Source organism: Trichosurus vulpecula, chromosome 2, assembly GCF_011100635.1.
Source record: "Trichosurus vulpecula isolate mTriVul1 chromosome 2, mTriVul1.pri, whole genome shotgun sequence".
In the NCBI taxonomy this organism is placed as follows: domain Eukaryota; kingdom Metazoa; phylum Chordata; class Mammalia; order Diprotodontia; family Phalangeridae; genus Trichosurus; species Trichosurus vulpecula.
Window position 1 is genome coordinate 321,352,314 of NC_050574.1, and position 22,001 is coordinate 321,374,314.

Consider the following 22,001-nt stretch of genomic DNA (forward strand, 5'->3'; position numbering starts at 1 on the left):
CCTGGTGCAGGCCCTCATTACTTTGCAACCTGGACTATTGCTGTTGGTGTACCTGTGTCAAGGTTCTCTCCCCTCTGGTCTGTCCTCCACTCAGCTGTCAAACTGAGCTTCCTAAAATGCAGATCTGATGATATCACTCCCCTATTCAATAAACTCCAATATTATCTCCAGGATCAAATATAAAATCCTCCGTTTGACTTTTAAAGGTCTTCATTACCAGGGCCCCCTTCCTCCAGTCTTTTTTCACATTATATCCCCTCCCAAATACTCTGCTCCCCCGTGACATTTGCCTCCCTGCAGTTCCCCACACACAATACTCCATGACCCCACTCCCAAGATTTTCATTGCCTAGAACTCCATGCCTAGAACACTCTCTCCCTACTCATCTCTTCCTCCTGGCTTCCTTGTTTCCCTTCAAATCCCAGCTAAAGTACAGCCTTTTCCAAGAAGCCTTCTAGGCCTCCTGAATCATCATGCCTTTCCTCTGAGATTACCCCCATTTTATTCTGTATATACCTTGTCTGTACACAATTGTTGCATATTGTCTACTCTGCCCCTCCTTCCCACCCAGACTGTGAGCTCTTTGTGAGCAGGGACAGTCTTTCCCTCCCGCCTTTTAAATATTTTCCAATATTTTTCCAATTACACGTAAAGACTATTTTTAACATTCATTTTTTATAAAATTTCGAGTTCCACATTTTCTCCCTGCTTTTTCCCCTCCTTCCTCCTCCCTATGACAGTAAGCAATTTGATGTAGGTTATATATGTGCAATCATGTAAAACATATTTCCATATTAGTCATGTTGTGAAAGAAGAAACAGAACAAAAGGAAAAAAAACACAAAAAATAAAGAGAAAATAGTATGCTTCGATCTGCATTCAGACTCTATCAGTTCTTTCTCTGGATGTGGATAGCATTTTCCATCATGAATCCTTTGGAATTGTCTTGGATCGTTGTATTGCAGAGAAGAGCTAAGTCTATCATAGCTGGTCATCACACAACATTGTTGTTACAATGTACAATATTCTCCTGGTTCTGCTCACTTCACTTTGAATCAGTTCATGTAAGTCTAGGTTTTTCTGAAATCTGCCTGCATATCTTTTTTTTTTTTTCTTAAATAGCACAATAGCATTCAGGGGCAGTCTTTTATCCAGGGTTTAGCACAATGCCAGTGCTCAATAAATGCTACTCGACTGACTGGTTTCATACAAGTTAACATTTTTTTAAAGGAAAGGAAAGATCCGGTTTCTAAACATCAGCTGTGGATTGCTGAAGAAATCTCTATAATTCGATATCAATGGATGGAAATGATCTTCAAAGGCCCAATCTCAGAATATTTTCCAAAGAAAGGCAAGTCTCAGTTCTCCGAGTCACTTTGTTTTAATGCTCTCTGCCTTTCCCTATTTTACTGCTCATCAGCATATTCACTACAGAACAGAAAGAAAAGGAAAGAAAGAAGCAGTTAGATCTGTCAGCTTCATATCTTATTAGTAGAGCTGAGAAAAGGTAGTCATAACTTCCTAAGGCCACCTAACTAAAAGAGGTTTGAGGATTGTCTGTGGGTTTCATTCACCCGGGCTGTTATGAAACCAGAGTAAATGCCTACTGATAAACCTTACTTAGATTTTGTCCAAAAAGTTCTTTTTTTTTTTTTTGCCTCAGGGATACATATGGGGCCTGTGAGGTAACTGGGTCTGATTTTTTTTTTTAACAGAGGCTATTGTTGAAAGTTTCTGGTAAAGTCCTAGTAGCAAAAGCTATTTGAAAAAAGAGCAAATAGGCATATACACCAAGGAAGATAGAGAGGTCCTCTATAGGCTAAAATATTCCGAACAACATGTTATACAGTAGCAAAGAATTGAAAACGAAGTAGATGCCCATCAGCTGGGGAATGGCCAAACAAATTGCGGTGTGTGAACAGCATATTACTGTGACATAAGTAGGGATGATTATAAAGTATTCAGAGAAGCATGGGAAAACTCATAAGAATTGTTGGAAAAAAAAGGAAGAAAAAAAAATCAAAATTGCATATTCACTAATTATAATGACAAAACTATGCCCTGGAGAAGAGATAAGAAAATGTACATCATATATGGTTTATACCAGGGGTGGGAAACCTGTGGCCTTGAGGGTGGCCTCCAGGCCACAGGTTCCCCACCCTGGGTTATACAATTCTTAGTTTTACTTTATTGATTATTTTTTCTCTTCCTTTTTAAAATCTTCACCAGAAGATATGGTTTTCTAGGTAGGAAACACAGGAGGGTAAATTCAGAAACAAAGGTATATCTAAATAATAAATAAAGGTATATATATAAAAACAAAAAAAATTGAAGTCTTTTTAAAGAAAAAATGTACAATTCTTATATACCAATTAAGTTATACTTGACTTCAGCTATAAAGCCAATAAGTAATGGGAGGCAGGAAACTACGAAGAATCAAGTGGAAAATTGCCTCCTTCTTGTTAAGGGAACAATGTCATAGGGATTTCACATTCTGCAGAAAGATACTTGTATTACCTGATTTTGTTTTTTCTCCTGCATGGAAAAAAGAACAAGATAAGTGGGAAACAGGAGGAGGCCCTATGTCTTTTTTGTCTTTCCTACTAGTTCTTACTATGGTTGTGGAGATAGCTAGAAAATGGGAAATTAGGAGTCAAGGCCAGTTTATTGGAAAGGAGCCCAGACACACTCTGACATGGAGCTAACTTCAGAGAAGCCATGGGTGCCCCAAAAGGGAATGGAATCACAAATCAAGTCAAAAAACATCTATTAAGCACTAGGTACTTGTGCTAAGCCCTGTTGATGCAAAGAAAGATGGGGGGGAGGGGTGGACCAGTCCCTCCCCTCAAGGAGCTCAGTCTAATAATGGGTGAGATAACATGTAAACAACTGCCTACAAACAAGACATAGAAAGGATAAACTGGAGATAATCTCAGAGGGAAGGAACTAGCACTAAGGGGGTAATTACAAAAGTTTTTTTTTTTTTACAATAAGTCCAAATGACTCAGCCTGACATTCAGGGCCCTTCAAGACAGCACAGCCCTAAACTGTGACTACTCCAAACTTCCATCACTACTTTTAGTGTATTATTTTATACGCTTCAATCCAATCCAACAGCATTGATTAGGGTCTGCTGTGTGTAAGGCACTGTGCTAGGTCTTGGGGATACAAAGGCAAAACAAAAAAACAGGTCCTGCTTCAAGGAAAACTGAAATACTCACTTTCCCAAATGTGATTTCTTTCCTGCTTCCATTCATTTGCTGATATTATTATTTTCTCTTGGCTGAGAATGCCTTCAACCCTCCCTATTTCCACCTGTGGAAATGCTTGGGTTTTTTTCTTTTTGCTGTTATTCACTCGTTTCAGTCATATCTGGATCTTAGTGACCCTATCCCATTTGGGGTTTTCCTTGGCAAAGATACTGGAGTGATTTGCCATTTCCTTCTCCAGATCATTTTACAGATGAGGAAACTGAGGCAAACATGGTTAAGTGACCTACCCAGGGTCACACTGGCTAATGTGTCTAAGGCTGCATTTGAACTAAAGTCTTCCTGACTCCAGGCCTGGCACTCTATCCACTGTGCCACCTAGCTGCCCAGATCAAATGTAACCTTAAATGAAGCCTGACCCCTCCCCACTCAAAAATAAGCAAATAGTAATTATTTCTCCAGCCTATGAACTCTCATAGCATTTGGTTTGTACTCTTCCTATGGTATTTATCAACTTCTTTCTGTCTTGTATTCTAGTCACTTGTGTATTTGTCATCTTCATTATTGTGCTGCTGGCTCTGAGAGCCTATCAGTTTCTCCTATCACATCTATATAGGGTCTTACCATAACAGATATTTAATACATATGTATTGAATTTAAGAGATGTTTTCATCAAAATCTACATAAGAGTTGGAATGAGCTAACAAGAGAAAGGTGGAGCATTAGTGAGAAAGGTACTGAATTATGCTTTAGACCAGGGTTTTTTTAGTTTGTTTTTTAATATCACAGACACATAGAAGTCTGGTGAAACCTATGGACCCATTCTCAGAATAATATTTTTAGATCCTTCAAAAAATTTCAATTTCATTCAGAAGTTATTGAAAATAAATGCAATTTTTTTCCATCTAAGTTCATTAACCCCCTGAATTCTATTCGATGCACTCTAGGTTAAGAACCTCTGCCCTTTGGCCATACTTATTTTATAAGGTTCTTTTTCTGTAAATTTGTCTAATTATTCTGGAAAGAAATTTAAAATTATTCTAAGAAAGTAAATAAAATGTCTATACCTTTTGATCTAGAGACCTACTGCTAGGCATGTACACCAAGAAAATCAATGATAAAAAGAGTCTCCATACACACTAAAATATTTATAGCAGCATTTTTGGGTAGTAGCAAAGAACTAGAAACAGGGTAAAGGTTACACCGAATTACAGTTATAAATAACAAAAATAAGTTAATGGAGCCCAGGTTAAGAACCCCTGATCTAGTCTAACTTCCCCCTTGCTTTTTAGAGGAGGAATCTGAAGCTCAGAGAAATTGAGGGACTTGCCCAAGGTAACCCACGTAGTGAGAGACAGAGTTGGATTCAAACTCCAAATTTAGTCCAATATCTCCACTTCCTGTTACACCAGTGGCAGAACAGGGATCCGAACCAAGGTCAAATCCATGTGTTCTGACCTCAGATGCACCATCCACTAACTGTCAGCTTTCCAAAGAATGAAGATGTCTGTAAGGAGCTTAATAACACCATCTCAACAGCCATTTGTAGCCACCTCTAGGAACTAGGAATGACAGGGTAAATCCACCAGATTAACCAGCAGTAATGGGAGAATCTGTCAGATAAAGCCACAAAGGCCGATCTAATGAGAATGTTGCTGAGATTGAGCAGCTGCTTGCCAATAAATATACCTAACCACCGAAGTGATGTTGTTTTCTAGCTGGTCAGAGAATTTATTTTCTGACTGGCTAGAAAACAACATTGACACATGCATCTCAAACTAACTAGCATACTGATCAGTAGCAGCAGGTAGCAGTTAACTAAGAGAAAGGGAAAGGGGAAGGGAAAGGGAAAGGGAAAGGGGAAAAAGCTTTAGAAATATGACCGTTTCATCCTCAGAACAATCCTAGGAGGTAGGAGCTTTGCTATTATAGAATAATTTAGCTATACCAAACTAAAGACTTCTATCTATATCTCTGTAGGGTATGTATGGACATAGGTATGGACCTTCACTATACCTCTGGGTACAAATGGCTCCACCTTCAACAGAGACAGAGGTTATTTTATATGGGAGTGACAGTGATAGTTCAACACTCTTTTCAATAGGCATTTCACCATGTAGGATGAAGGGCTTCCTGCAAAGCACAGAATCCTTGGCAAGGTAAGATAACCTGGCCATCAACTCTTCTTTTGAAGAGGCTGACAGTGCTCTCAGAACAGTAAAGCTCTGGCACTTGAGGGCCTTTCATACTTGAAACTTTCTAAGCACATGGTGAACATTTAATAATTCAGTAATTACATAGTTTTTTTTTTCCACTTCTTGTTTATGCATCTAAGCATACAGAACACTGAAGACATGAAGACCTCATTATCACCACTGTCTTCAATGAGAAACAACTGTCGCTTCTTTCAGATCTCCATCACTGGCCAGATGCCGACTAGAATCCTCCAGTATTGAACAGAATTCAAAATCATGCACTTCAAAACTACAATGTTGCTTTAGACCGGGAGTTCTCCATCTTTTTTTTAATATCATTGACCCCTTTGTCAGTCTAGTGAACCCTATGGACCCCTTTTTCAGTATAATGTTCTTAAATAAGTGGAGGAAATGCTGAATCTCAGAAGTTAGTGAAGATAAAGACAGATTGCTTCTTATCAAAGTTGACAGACCCTCTTTTAAGACCATCCTTGGACCCCTTTGGGGTCAATGGACCCTCGGTTAAGAGCCCCTGCTTTAGACCATTGCATATCAAACACAGCAAGTGCATAGAGAACAGGATTCAGACGTCTAGATAGTGTTTGATAGATTTCAAATAGTCATCTGACATTATGAACTAAATGAACTAAGCAAGTTAAGCTGCCCTCAAGAAATTTGCTAACCTTCTAAAACTATTGCAGGAATATGATCAGTTTCAGACTAAATATTGTCATTCCTCCTTATCGGTGGAGCAAAGAGCAGCTGGGTGGTAGACCAAGTCTTATTCTACCTTTCCTGTGCACGCACTGAAGCATGTAACAGGGAAGACAGGACCAGGAGGTAAGAGTCAGAATACATTTTTGGATACGTGGGGCACTCATCATAAACTTTAAACATTCAATTCAATGTTAATTTATGACTTTATTCAATGGCTAGTTATTAAATATCTACTATATTCAAGACAACAGAGATAGTGAAATGGAAAAGAAACTGTTTCAGCCTTTAAGGGGCTTACATTCTACTGGCTCATCAAATTTTACAGACGGGCACATAGAATATGCCTTGGGTGGATAATTGTGCTTTTGAAAGCATACGTGGAATCTCATGATTCACTTTGCTGTAGACTGACAATACACCTTATGCATAGGTTCATGAAGGGCTCAACAAATTCTGCGTTCCAAGTTACTAGGTGCCTAGCATTTCACTGAAGCAGTTGTTATACTCAGTGTAATCTTACTTAAAATTACATAACTGTACTTAGTTCTTCCTCTTCGTGCATATTTCCATTCATCACCACCCCCATTTACAAAGTTCCATAATTACTTTCTTCTTAAAAAAATACCACTTAACTTTGCAGGGGACAGGGGGATGAGTTTTAAAGCTACTCTACCCCATTTTGGCTCTGATAGTTTGACCAGGTGAGATCATGTCTCAGTCAATAAATCAAAAGACCTTCAATTAAGTGTGAAAAAGGTGTTTGATTAGAATGATGCTGCACAAGAATCATGATATTTTTGGACAGGCTAGGGAAATTTGACCTGCACCAGGGATAGTCTATAAATTGTCAAGTAAGGTGAGAAGGAAGGTAATTCCAAAATTTGGAGTGAGTGTGCAGTTTTAATTGAACCTCTGAGTGGGAACTGCCTGGTGGAGAAGGAGAAGCAACCTTCCCCCAACTATCTTTTACCAGAAGACCTTTATAGCTTCCAAAGGTCCTTGGGATGTTGGATTTCCCATGATGTCCTAAATAACATTCTAGATTGGCTGGTGGCAGTGTCTGCTTTATCAGGAGCCATAGGCAGCCTAGATTCATAACTCTACAAGGAGCCTATCAATGAGACTACATCATGCTTAAGGGGAATTTCCTGAGACCCTCAAGAATGGGAGGAAAGGGCCTATAGCAGCAAGGAACTACCCATTGGCCTTATGTGCTTTCCAAACCTGAGCCCTTATTCCCCTAGACTCTGTATGTATTTGTAGGAGAGTATGTCCCAACTTTTCATATTGTACACCTTAATAAGTACCCCTTTCTAAAAACTACTTAAAGGCTGGCTGACTAAACTGATTCTGAACTGATAATCTTAGAAGGAAGAACACCAGTGGGGACTTGAGTCAATGGCATTAGAGGATCCCTTCTGACCCCTCAGGGCTACCCCTAGAAACCCAAGAGGGTAATGTAGCCAGTCTAACTCTGGGAACCTAACTTTTCAGTGGGAGTTGGGAGAAGGCTCCTCAAAGCTTATATGGACTATAACTTGAGAGAGTAAGGCTGTAATGGGCAATGCCACATTACAAGAACAGGGCCAGGGGCCACACCAGAGGGCTCTTTAGTGATCATTCAGTTCTAGCTTCCACAGACATAATAGAAGTGGAAAAGAGGACTGGACTAGGCAAGGAAAGGCCCAATGGGCATGGCCCAGGGAATATCCATCTCAGAGGTGATGAGCCCTGCCATGGACTTTCTCAATCTTTCAAAACTCTTCTGTGGACCCTTAGGGGCTATAATTGAAGTTGGAATTAGATGCCCTCAACCAATATGCTATCTTTAAATAAACAAACAAGTGAATGCTTTTTTTTGTATTTCTTTCCTCCAAAGCTAAAATATTCATCTGGCTCCTAAACTGTAGAAGGTGGTGGGAGGAAAGAAAGGAGAAGAACGCGTGGCTTCTAGAGCCAAAGCAAATATGTTGAGGCCCAGGGTAAGATTTTCACTAGAAATATAGAGCTGAAAATATGAGTGAGTTTGGTTCTCTAGGCAACACACTTACAATGACTCACTGATTATGTGCTGTCATAGAAAGATCAGTGATTTTGTATTCAGAGGCCCTGGGTTTTAATCCTAGCTCAGTTATGTACTAGCTGTATAATTTTTGAAAAGTCACTTAGGCTTTCTGGGTCTCAGTTTCCTCATCTGTAAAATAAGGACATTTGATTAGATGATCTCTAAGGTCCCTTACAACTATGAGTCAATAGGGGCAGCTAGGTGGCACAGTGAGTGGAGCACTGGCCCTGGACTCAGGAGGACCTGAGTTCAAATCTGACCTCAGACACTTGACATACTAGCTGTGAGACCTTGGGCAAGTCACCTAACCCCAATTGCCCTGCCTCCCCTGTAAAAAAACAAGACAAAACAAAAAAGACCCCAAAACAAAAAAAAAAAAACAACAAAAAACTATGAGTCAATGATAAAGCTCAAAAGTCCTCTCTCATGAGCTATTACTTTACCTACCAGAAACAGTGCTGCCTGGCCCTTCCATCTGTCCTGAATTGAACATAAACATGAACTCCCTTTTATGGGTTCTCTCCCAATCAGAATGTGAGCTCTTTGACAGGAAGGGGCTGCCCTGATTTTCTATTTGTATCCCCAGCACTTAGCACAGTGCTTGGCACAGTATAGGGGCTTAATAAATACTTTTCCTCTCTATTCCGCTGGAGGACAAGGCATGGCATCAAGCTCTTAATCTAATGAAAAGTCCCTAAAGCAGAAATGCTCTTAGCCTTCATTTACAGTTACAGGACCTGAACCTTCCACAGAAAACACATCTGGCTTCTTGGATAGCTTCACCATTGCCACCTACGAGCCATAGTGAACATCCAGCGACTAGAGAAGTAAACTCACCAACAAGAAGGCCCTGGAAGATATCCAGTCCACTCGTCCTAAAACCACACTCATCATAACACACCCACACAGGGCTGGGCTTATAAAAAGAACAGCTCAGATGTCTAAGCAACTTGTGTACAGTAAGCTAAAGTGGGCTGACCATAGACAGTGATGTCCCCAGTTGCTATTGCTCTCTCTCTCTTCTTCCTTGAGCTGCTGGGAGGTACCCATGAGGAATGAAATTGCTTTGAGTTGTCTTTTTTTTTGCCTGCTGGGGGTGTGGGGATTTATAATAATGATAATAACTGGCATCTCTATGGTGCTTTAAAGTTCTGAAAGCACTTTTCACTCATTAGCTCATGGGTCTCTATAGGTATTAATCTAGGTATTATCATTCCTGTTTTACATATGAGGAAACTAAGGCTCCATACCCATAATTACTAAGGATCAGAGGTAGGATTTGAACTCAGCTCTTCCTGACTCCCTAGTCTAGCTATACTGCAAAGAGCAACAGCCACCTAAGAGAGAAACTGCTGTGGTGTGTGGGAAGAGCAATTTGCTTGGTTTCAAAAGACCTGGGCTGAAGTCAAGGCTCTTCCTCTTACAGGATCTTGAGCAAGTCACCGAGTTTCTTTGATAAAATGGGGCAGGGGGTGTCATCATGCTGATACTGACTTTACAGAGCCATCACAGAGATCAAGTGAGATAAAGCATAAAACAGTGAAGAAACCTTAGGAATCAATCCAGTCACATTACTTTATAGATGAGGAAGCTGGGGCCTAGAAAGGCTAAGTAACTTGGGCTAGGGAAAAATCCCCAAGCCTCCTGACTCATACATAGTGCTGTACAAATGCGAACTATTAGAATTGTTATTGTGAATCTAAGAAGAGACTTCCCAGGCAGTCTGTGCAGGAGGGGCCATTGATTCTAATTTGACCTTTACAGCCAGACCTGACTCTATAAATCTAATCTACTCTCAAGTCCTATCATCTTCAAAAATAAAGGAGGACTTGACAAAAACATTACCAGAATTCTAGAACTTCATGTTAAAAATAGGATAAACAATTGTCTAAGCAAAAAATGAAACTTCTTAGATCACTGTTCAAATGAAAAGCATGAAAATATCTCTATAGGAAAAATATCACTATAGGAAAAAGGCTAGGTTCGAGCTATATATGCAGGTAGAAGAGGTTGCAGAAGGTAATTCAAGGAAAAGCAGTCTCCAGATTTCACTAGCTAAGGGTTTCCTACCCGGGGAGAATACTGTGAACTTCAGAATTTAACCCACAGATGATTTACCATTTAGAAACTCAAACAACTAATCTTCCCCAGACTTGGAATGTTCCATTCACTCCAAGAGCGGCTCCATTTCCCCCCTCTACTTGAAGCATTGGTGGTTTTTCATTTGTTTGTTTGTTTTTTAAAGCAACCTTTCTGGTAGAAAGTTCTTTCCAGTGACTGCATGGAAAACCCCTCCAAGCCCCAATTCTTAGGCTCTGACAATAAAAGCCTGTGGATTCTGGAGACTGAAAACCCATCGATACTGGAGAGAAAGGGGGAAAGGAAGGAGCAACACCTCCAGGACAGGGTCTCACCTCTGACTGGTTCCTCAAACCAGTGGATACAACCTAGGCTTTGGGATTGACAAGGAAACCAGCTCCACTAATCCAAAGAGTTGATCCAGAAGCCAGCCACATGCTTCTCTGGCTTGCAAATGAGCAGTGCTATGGGGTTAAAAAAAAAAGTGTTGCTTTGATTAATTACTCTGAGGGATGGCTAATTACAGCTATTATTTTATCATCACTATTTTCACTTTCAAAGAGGGAGGAGAATAATACGGGGAGCATTTTGCCATTTCATCCTTCCAGACCACTAAAAGAGCTCCGGGGTTCAGCACTTCTTCTAGATGTACCCCTCCCCACAGCTCGGGCAAAGGACCACAAGGGCTGGGAGCCACGGAAGACCTTTTCAACTTAGAGCTTCTCCACGAAGCATCTTTCGGGGCTGGGGTGGAGGGATGGCTTCATCTCTCTCGTCCCCTCTCAAATCAGGCATCATAACAGGAGCTCGAAATAGTGCAAATCCTGTGGTCAAATGTACACAAGAGGACACTGATTGAAACGCGTGACCACAATCTACGGGGAGAGGGGAAGAGGTAGGGTGAATGGTGCCCATACTGCCCTTGAACAATGCACAGGCTTCCATCACAGGGGGATGCTGAGGCTTGTTCATACGTGGCCCTTTTGCCACAGAAGGGCAAGATCGAAGGATTCTTCTTCTTGCTGCCTCTCGCAGTGTTCTCCCCCCACCCCTTTAAGGGCTACTCACCCCTAACCGAGCTGTCGCACAGTCCTTCCTGGGTGAAGTCACTGCCCAACGTTGGCGCTGGGAAAATCAGTCGGCCTCCCGTAACAAATCCATGGTGGCTTTCTCAGAGTCTTTTGCAAACCCTTTTAGTAGAGCGTCCTTAGCCACACAGACACAGACACAGACACACACACATACACACACACACACACAACCCCGGTCTTCCCAAGGTAGTGGTTGAAACCCAGGCCACCCCAGCCCCTCTGCTAACTGTCCCCACCCCCTGAAGTCCAGCTCCTCCTTAAAGTGACAACGCACCCTCTCTGCAAAGAGCTCTCCACGCCAAACATTCTTTATATTGCAACAGAGGCAGCTAAAAATAGCCCTGCATGGAAATGGCGGGGGGAGCTCAGCATTGCCCCTCCGCCTCTGAGGCGTTCCGCACCGCACTGGTGGGCAGAGACCTGCGAGCCAGAGAGCAGGGATGCAGGAACAAGCCCTCGGGTCCAGCAGGGAGGCTGGGGGAAGGACGCTGACCTACAGCTGGTTTCGTTCTCCCAGCTCCCGCCCCCCTGCCTTTCTTCTCACAAATAGCCCAATCCGGCCATTGGAGCTCCAGTGAGTTGGCTTTAAGGTGGACTAAAAGCGGGAAACTTGTCGGGAGGACCTTAAGGGAAGCTTCTGTCTGAGAACCTTTCGTTCTGTCGGTGCCCCCCACCCCCAGGGCTTAGAAGGAGAAAGTGAATGGCCAGAACTTGAAGCACACCGATCTTCGAAATCAAAGACAAATATTAACGTAGTAATCTAATGAAGATTTCATGTCAGTGCTGCACATTTAAGTTGCATGCCCTCGGGGTTTTTTTTCCTCCAAAATTTACTTTTTCCAGATTTAGTTATGCACTTATTATTTGCAAATACTGTAAAGAGTGGCATCTTGCCATTCAGTCATTTCCGACTCTTCGTGACCCCATTTGGCGTTTTCTTGGTAAAGATTTTGGAGTGGTTTGCCATTTCCTTCTCCAGCTCACTTGACAGATGAGGAAACTGAGACAAACAAGATTAAGTCACTTGTCCAGGGTCACACGACTAGTAAACGTCTGAGGCCAGATTTGAACTCAAAAAGAAGTCTTCCTGACTCCAAGGTTTGGCACTTTATCCACTGCGCCATCTAGGGGCAAAGAGCAAGCACTTAATGAATACTCATTTAATTGAATCAATATTGAAGACACAACCAAAAACAAACTACCCTGTTAAATTATAATTCCACATTTTCTCTCCTGCACATATTGCTCTGAACTTATAGAAAACACGTGTAATGTCCTGTATATCTCCAATGCTGGATCTATTGCTATGAACACCAGTTACTTGGAGAAATTCTGTGTGCCATTTTAACAAAAAATTCTATTTAAACCTTATTTCTTTTAGGTTGGGCCCTGCTTCTTTCAGACTTAGGAGTCTGAGAGCTAATCTCGTTGGTTCCTTCTATTTCTTTAGCATTATTCTTTACAAGGGCTAGCCAAAAGCACATTCGAAAATGTAACCTGGCTGGCAGACTGGGATCTTGTTGCTAATGATGACTTACTTTTCCTTTTATTTATTCAACCCTCTAAATCATCTACCTACCAATTAGTTGTTTTCACTTTTCCCATTTTTTTCAATAGTTAGTACCTTTACTTACCAAGTTACACATACTCTCACTGTTGTGCTCCATTCAAGGTTCCGAAAATATTTATAAAGTGTCTTACTATGATTAAGTTACTGTAGGTCCTAGATCCTGGGGTAAAAAAAATAATAATTAAAAAAATGAAAAAAAAAGATGATATCCTCTCCCTTCAAGGAAGTGCAGGAATGAGGATAGCACAAATACCTAATAAACACAAATTAGTATTATTCATGGTACATTATGATAGAGTAGAGGATATATCCCCCCAAAGTCCTCTAAGAATATTTTTAGAGAAGGTTCCATAGTGAAAGTGATACCTGAGCTGAGCCTTTAAGGAAAGAAGATTACAAAAGAGGAAGATAGAGAGGGAGTACGCTCCAGCCACGGAGGATAGAATACAGGAAAGTACACAAGTAAGGGACAGCATGACAAATCTGGGGAGCAGCCAATAGTCAAGTGTGGCTGAAACTAGGTGTCAAGGGGAGTAATGTCAAATAAGGATGGAGAAGTAGGTTGAAGCCCAGTTTGTGGAAGGTTTTAAATGCCAATGAACAAGACAGTGCATCTCTTTGCTACCGGTATTATTTCTGCCTACCACCTATGCCTGGAATGCTCTCCCTTCTTAGCTCTAATTACTGACTTCCCTGGCTTCCTTTAATTTGCAACTTAAAACCCATCTTTTACATGAAGCCTTTTCTAACCCCTCTTAATTCAAGAACCTTCCATCTGTTAATTAGTTCCTGTTTATCCTTCATATAGTTTGCTTTATATATATTTGTTTGCATACTGTCTCCCCATTGGACTGTAAACTTCTTGAGAGCAGGGACTATCTTTTGCATCTTTCTGTATCCCCAACACTTAGCATGATGGCCAGCACACATTGATTGATTGCTAAGTTGATGAGTTTTTGTTTTATCCATGAAGCTATAAGACCGACTAAAGGTTTTTGAGCAAAGGTATCAGACCAATGCCTTAGTAAGTTTATTTTGGTAGCTGAATAATGGATGAATTAGAGGCAGGAAGTTCCTATCTATGGTTCTTCTGGGTGTGTGCATTTATCACACTACAATTCTACAGAGTAAACCTGGCCAGGAGGAATGGGAAGCCCTCAAGAATTAAGTTCTGGAGACACAAAGAGAAATAATTTTTTATGAGGAAGAAATGGAGTTGTCTAAAGATACCAATGAGAATGATCAGGGAACTCATTAACTAACTTAGATTTTTAAAAGACGTACGAGGAAGACGAGGCCAGAGAACAGAGAATAAGTACAAAACTGTGGAATAGTCCTGTAAAAATAGTGCCAGGAGTGCTAAAGCTCAGAATGAGCTGATTCTGGCAAGGGAAGCTAAGGACAACAAGAAAGTAGAGGTGGGAGGGTGGGTGGGAGTGGAAAGCTATATTAGGGAAAGGAGGAAGATCAAAAAAGGAATAGAACCGTTGCTTGGGGGGTGGATAATATGACTATAACTGATGAGAGAGAGAGAAGACAGAGCTGCCCAATTCCTATTTCACTTCTGTTTTGTTTGCCAAGGATTTTTGGAATTGAAAGGACAATACAAAAATAACCAGTGAGGAGGTGATATTCAAGAAAAGTTAGTAGATAGTAAGAGAGGATCTGTCTGTTCTTGATGAATTCAAGTCATCTGGCCCACATGTCTACATCTTCAGGTGAGGAAAGAGTTGGTAGCTAAAACTGTTGAGCCAAGGTTGGTGACTGAAAGATGGGAAAAGTGCTGCAGATTGTTGTTCAGTTGTTTCAGTCATGTCAAACTCTTCATGACTCTTAGGGTTTTCTTGTCAGAGATACTGGAGTGGTTTGCTGTTTCCTTCTCCAGCTCATTTTACAGATGAGGAAATGGAGGCCAACAGGGTTAAGTGCCTTGTCCAGGGTCACAGAGCTAGTAAGTATCTGAGTCCAGATTTGAACTCAGGAAGATGAGTCTTCCTGACTCCAGGCATGGCACTCTATCCACTTCGCCACCTAGGGTAAATATTGTCTTGATTTTCCAAAAAATCGAAAGTATAATGTCTAAAACTATAGATCAATGAGACTGGCTTTAATTCCTGACAAAATTCTAGAAAATTTTGTTAAGAAGGAGGCTTTTCCTAGTCCCTTTCCTCTGAGATTACCTTTCATTTACATTACATATATCTTGTATGGGAGGTGATGAAGTAGCCCAATGCCTGGCACATAGTAAATACTTAATAAATTCTTTTTAACTGACTGAATGACTAGAAAGGGAAAAGACAATAAGCAAATAACTTACATGGCTTCTGGACCTGGTCATTCCAGATTAAACTTATTTCCTTTTTTGACAGTTTTACTATACATATTCTTGCTGTAGATAGCTATCCTTGATTTTAACAAAGCTTTTGATAAAGTATCTTGTGCTATTCTTATGTGAAGAATGCAGAGATATGAGGTAGATGACAGCACAGTTATATGGATTTGGAGCTGGTTGAATGGTTGGACCCAAAGAATTTGGCGTCAACTGGGAAGGCTAACACCAATGGAATGCCTTAGGGATCTGCACTTGCCTGTGCTATTTAAGAGCTTTATCAATGACATGGATAAAGGCAGAGATGATATGATGGAACAAAGCTAGGAGGGATAGATAACACACTGGATGACAGAATTATGAATCAAAACAGCCTTGGCATGCTAGAACATTAGGCTGAATCATATAAGATAAAATTTAATAGGTGTAAATGTGGAGTTTTACTCTTAGGTTCAAAAAATCAATTTTACTTTATATGAAACTGAAAAGCTCTGTATAAACAAAATGAATACACCTAGGATAAAACGGGAAATAGTCAAATTGGAAAAAAAAATCTTTGTATCAAATTTCCCTTATAAGGGTTTGGTATCTAGGATATATAAACAATTTATGTGTGTGCATACACATATATAATTATGCTGTAAAAATGATATCAATAACATCTTTAAAAAATCTTTAATAGTATTTTGTTTCCCCCAGCTATGTGTCAAGATAATTTTAAGTACTCATTTTCATAAGATTTTGAGTTCCAAATTTTCTTCCTTTCTCCTTCCCTCTCTTCCCCTCTGCCTAAAATGGTAGGCAATTTTTATAGGTTATATATATGTTCAACTATGCAAAACATATTTCCATATAAGTCACAGTTGTGAAAGAAGAAACAGATTAAAAGAGGGAAAAAAACACCAAAAAATGTAAGTGAAAAAAAGTATGCTTCAATCTGCATACAGAATCCATCAGTTTTTTATTTGGATGTGAATAGCATTTTCCATCATGAGTCTTTGTACTTGTCTTGGATCATTGTGATGCTGAGAAGAGCTAAATCATTCATAGTTGATCATCACACAATGTTGCTGATAACTGTGTACAATGTTTTCCTGGTTCTACTCATTTCACTTTGTGTCAGTTCAAGTCTTTCCAGGTTTTTCTGAAATCTGCCTGCTTGTCATTTCTTATTGCACAATAATATTCCATTACATTAATATACCACAACTTGTTCAGCCATTCCCCAATTGAAGGGCATCCCCTCAATTCATAGTTTGAAACAGATCTGTGGTCAACAGTATGATATGGCAGACAACTTTGAGTAAGTCAAAAAGAAGCAAATTTAGTCCATAATATAAGGAAAAACTTCCTAAAAATGGGTGGGGGCAGAGGGTTTCAGTTGCTTTCAGTCATGTCTGACTCTTTGTGACCCAATTCGAGGTTTTCTTAGCAAAGATACTAGAGTGGTTTGCCATTTGCTTCTCTAGTTCATTTTTACAGATGAGGAAACTGAGGCACATGGAGTTAAGGGTCACAGAGCTAGTAAGTGTCTGAGGCCATATTTGAACTCAGAAACATTCATCTTCCTGACTTTGGGCCCAGCCACTATAACACTTAGATGCCTAAAAATTAGAGCTATCCAAAAAAGGAGGCAGTGAATTTCTCCTCTTTGGAGGTCTTTGAGCAAATGCTAAATGACTACTTTATCTTATGTTGCAGAGGGAATCCGTTTGCCAGTATGGGTTGGACTAGGCAGATGCTGAATTCTTGAACTCTGAAATTCTGGGAATTATAGGCAATCTCTATATCACTTCCCTCATACTCCTTCAACTGTACCCAATAGTATCCCTCAAGCTTTCAGAGCTCTCAGTGTCACCATACCCTTGGAAACATTTCTTGTATTGATGAAACCTTGACAGCTTGTGGAGAGCTTCAAAAGCCTAGTCCTAATGCTTACCCTGATGGTGGAAGATTTCCCTTTTTAATGAAACAAAGAAGGCTTCTGTGTATCAAGTTCGACACAGTAGCTAAGTCTTCCTAGGCCATATGGAGTCCGCCAAAGAAGACTGGATGTATGGAGATCTGCCTTTCCTCTTAAGAGTGAAATTGAGAATAATCCGTGTGGCCCTCAATATTAGTGGGGAAAAAATCCTCTATTATCCCTGAGCTCTAGAAACTCCTGCTTAGTACGTGTAAAAAAAGTCGATAGGAAACATGTGCTATCGTATGTAACCAATGAAATCTGGTCCAATCTGGTTTTTTCTTTTTAAATCACCCTTGAAAAACCATAAAAACTCTTTATGAATACTCTTTACTCTCCCATACCAGTCCCTATTGTTTTGTTAAAACCATAGAAAACTATCCTATGTATCTTTTTAAAGTCTCTTAGAAAAATGCCTCTTCCCTGAACTATGGCTTCTTCGGACCCCAAGATTTACAATCAGCTGTAGCTATTTATCATCACCTGTAAGCTTTTAGTGTCTGGCTCTCTTTGGATTGGTTCTCACCCAGATCAGAGGACTATAAAGACTCCTTGAGGCCAAGCTAGTAAGATGCTTGATGAATGAGTGTGGTTTAAGTGTTAAATAGTTGCTCCTCTCTTCAGGGCTGCCTTTAGACTCTTGTTCACCTGCTTTGCATTCTTGGATGTCAGCCCTGCTATTTGAACCCTACTTTTGGTAGAATATTTTGATGGAATCCCCAAAACCCAACATGGGCTTCATTGAAAAAAGTGTTCACCTACTTCCTCAGCTACTTCGGCTCTCCTGGTTGCTGATTATGTTTGTGGACTGTGGATATGCTTTTGTTTTTCATGATTTATTTGGACTCTTGGTGCTCCCCAATCCTTTTTATGTGGCTCATGCTCTTCCCTTCATGTTGTTCCTGTCTAGACCTTTGTGGAAATGTGTATTTCATAGAGAAGACAGGTAAATCTCATGCTAATTCTTTGTACTAAGCTACCACCCCCCCTCCCTTGCCTGGAAGAGAAACAACTGATGTGGGAAAAACAGGGATCACCTGACCCAGATCTGCCCAGAACAGGAGAAGGCACAGGGTGACATTTGGTGACAATATAGATCTAGCTCTATCTTATCACTCATTGACATGAGTTCATATCTTATTTTACGGATAAGCTTTCAAGTACAAGAATCAGGAGAAACATAACAAAGTAAACACAATAGACTAGTCATAAGAGGTTGAATAAGGTTAAAGCATTTACTGTCATATATGGGTAAATGACACTTGTAACTCTTAAGAATTTTGTCATTGGGGTGGTTAGAAAGAGTATGTATAGGTAGAAAGCTTGGATTTGAGTTGATTGTAATAGGAAGCTCCTAAAAAATAAAATTAGGGAGAGGTCAAATGGAGCAATTATCTCATGCAAAAAAGGTGTGCGTAGAAAAACTACAGTGGAGGGAGGATGGGCATTGAGGGAACTGGGTTAAAGAAGGAATAATATATATATACATACACACAGCTAGATGGATATAAAAGTCTTCTTAACTTACAGAGAAATAGGACAGCAAGGGGATAGGATAAGATAGAGACTCTTAGAAGTATGTGCCGAATAGGGAGGCAGAGGTCTGAAGTAAAATAGACTTCTGAGGAGGGATAAGGTAAAAAGAGAGAGAAGGATAAACAGTGGTATAAAATAGGATAGAGGGAAATACACAACTGGTAATTATAACTTTGAGTATGAATGGTATGAACTCATCTATAATATGGAAACAGATAGTAAACTGCATCAAGAACCAGAATCCGATAATATGTTCACAGGAAATACATTTTAAAATGAGATACCTATAGAGTAAAAATAAAGGGCTGGATAAGAATTCATTATGCTTCAGCTGATGTAAAAAAAAGCATAGGTAGTAATCATGATCTCAGACAAAATGAAAGCTAAAATAGATTTTATTAAAAGATAAACAGGGAAACTACATTATGTTAAAAGGTACCATAGATAATGAAGTAATATACTAAACATATATGCACAAAATGCTAGAGCATCCAAATTTATAAAGGAAAAGGAAAATGAATTATGGGTAGAAATAGATAGCAAAACTCTTATGGTGGAGAATTTCAACTTCCCTCTCTGAACTAGATAAATCTAACCAAAAAAGAAAAGAAAAGAAAGAAGTCAGCGATAGATAGAATATTAGATAATCTAGATATGATAGACATTTGGAGAGAGAATGAGAAAAGAAAGGAATGTATCTTTCTCAGTGGCACAGGACAACTTTACAAAAATTGACCATATACCAGGGCATAAAAACTTTATAGTCAAATGCAGAAAAGCAGAAATATTAAGTGCATCCTTTTCAGATCAGCAATTAGAAGCAGCAGGACCATGATCATTGTCTTCCCCTACTTCCCCCAAAAGATATATGGATGATGGGTCTGGAGTCTTAAGGATCAGCTTCTGGGACTGAGTAGAGACCCAGTCACAGATCTGTATTTCTGAGTGGAGGCAGTGGGATTTCCTCAGGGATGATCTAGTACCCAAGAGAAAATACTTTGTTTTTCCTTGACATCTTCCAACTCTTAAAATTTCTTGTTCTTTTAATAAATCCAACAGGATCAGTCTGGGATGGAGAATAATGGCAATCTCTGTCTAGGGAACTCTCTCTGTGATCCACAAAAATGCATGCCTGAAGAACATCAGTGTAAAGGTCCTTCCAGTAGCTTGACTCCTTTCACAAGTAAGGGAGAAACCCAGATCCTATTTTCGACAGTTCCCATGAATCTGTATGTCCTATGCACAGCTACCTCCTGGGTGGCTTTTCCTCTAGAGCCAAAATATCTGACTAGCAGCAAGGTTATTTATTGTAGGGACAGGGACCTGTCCCAGTGAACTAAGGAAAGACTCAGCTCAAGCAGGAGATAAATTGTCAGGTAAGAATAGTATAGGATGTCAAGTGGAGTAGGGTTCTCTATGGGGGAAAACATTACTGGAGTGAGACACTATAATTGACTTCCTTTTAAGGGCTGGAGGCTGAGCCTCTTCTCCATGATATGATTGAATGAGGAAGAGTCTTGAGAAAACCCCAGACCATATAGATGAGCCCTTGCCCCATCAACCAGCCTGCTAGAGCCCCTAGGGACACAGGTAACTCTGAGGCACAGAAGACTTGGCCATTCTATCTAACTTATGGTGATTATTTTCTGGCCCTACAGGAACTAAGTTTAGCATAAAAGGGGAAAATTCCTTTTAGCAATTCCAAAATTCATATGGATATTCTGAAGATAAAAGCCTTCAGTCTAATCTGTCTTCAAGGTTGTTGGAAAAACTTTCCCTTCAAGGTAGCCAACCAGGGTATAGGACTAGTTTGCCTGGGGCCCTATATTTCTCTGTACCTTCAAACTTTATCCTTTCAATTTTAATACCGATAGAAACTGGCTGCCCTGACCTCTGCTTTGTCTGACTATGTTAGCTTCATGATTTCAACTATGCCTCATAGCTGTTGCTTGACCTGGCCATGCCCATTGGCTCCAAGTCTGGATTGCCAACATTTACTAACCTGAGATCATCTTGCATCCCAGTTTCTTATTGGTGGATTGCTTTAAATATTCTAGATCCATACTTCTCTCTCATCCTTGGCACCCGGACTCACTATCCACAATCTCATTGCTGTCTATGACCAATGAATCATACCACTCTTGGTCACTAAATTTGTAGTTGTCATTACCCTTTTGTCCTCAGAGTCCTCATTAGCAATCCTTCAGATATTCTCAAGAAAAGGGAACCTCTGGGACTTGTTACACAACAAGGAACCACCTCCAAATGCTTGGAGAAAAAATACTATATTTTCTTTTGTCAAGGTGGTTAATTCATTTCTGCCATGGTGACCATATGAAAGTCAAGAGGCCTACAAATCTTGGGAATGATGTGGAACTAATTAATCATTCTTCAGAACTAGAAAGATTCAGAATCATTTGGAGAATGGATTTATCTTCTTCTACTTCTTTAGTCATTGTTCCCAGCTCTTCCTAAAAAGGGAAACTTGATCCCATTTCTACTGCTTGCCCTTAACTAAATAAGTAAAATTGCTGTCTGCTTATCGAAGTAACCACAAGCTGCCTGACTCATCAAATCCACCATTTTAGGGAGTACAACTTTGGTCAGGGTGTAGGAATAGTTATAAAATCGGGACTAGTATCTACTTGCCCCATTATAACTTAGGTCCTGAGATTTCTTGAGTGCTTTTAATGATAGCTGACTTACATGACTTTCCGTTTCTCTTCAGATCCAGGGGAGCATACCCAGCTTGCCTAAGCTATGATCCCATGCTTCTACAAGTGCTATACCTGCAGAGTATGGAGCGTATGGGGTGTTCAGGGAGGACTAGCACCTCTGTTGAGAGGGCTTGTTGAGCCCTTTTCAGGGCTGCTTTCCTACTTATGGTGTCTACCTGTCACCCAATTCTCACCTGTGGCTCCAAGAAACTGTAGTATGTGCACTGGGTTGAGAGTGGTCTACAGGCTTTAAACCTATTGGTGAGTTATGGGAGATGCCTACCCAAGTATGTGAAGACTTCTCTTGGCTATGTGGAAAATATGGATGGACAAGAGCAATTCGTTCCAAGGGCCATGAAGGTAGCTAAAGCAAATGCTATGGAACACTTAAAACTTGGTAAGACATCAAAGATTCCTGACTTTTGTCTTGCCACTGGAATTCAATGACTCTGGAAGAGAGAGTGAGGCTGACAACTAAGCGACTCTGCCTCACTTAAATCCAACTCACATGCAAGTCATCAGTCATCATCC

The 22,001-nt window shown here is 40.2% G+C and overlaps 1 protein-coding gene across 2 annotated transcripts in view; it reads right to left on the minus strand.

Annotated features, from left to right (window-relative positions):
• The window catches only part of MRAS (muscle RAS oncogene homolog), a 118,785-nt gene extending 107,010 nt beyond the window's left edge, over positions 1–11,775 (minus strand). The window contains exons 1-2 of one of the 2 annotated variants that reach the window (XM_036745311.1): positions 11,333–11,774; positions 10,600–10,728 (exon numbers count right to left, since the gene is read on the minus strand). The gene's annotated coding sequence lies outside the window, so the exon portion shown is untranslated. Of the gene's footprint in view, positions 1–10,599; positions 10,729–11,332 lie in introns of both variants that reach the window. The other variant, XM_036745312.1, reaches the window with a different exon arrangement.
• Between the last annotated feature and the right edge of the window lie 10,226 nt (positions 11,776–22,001).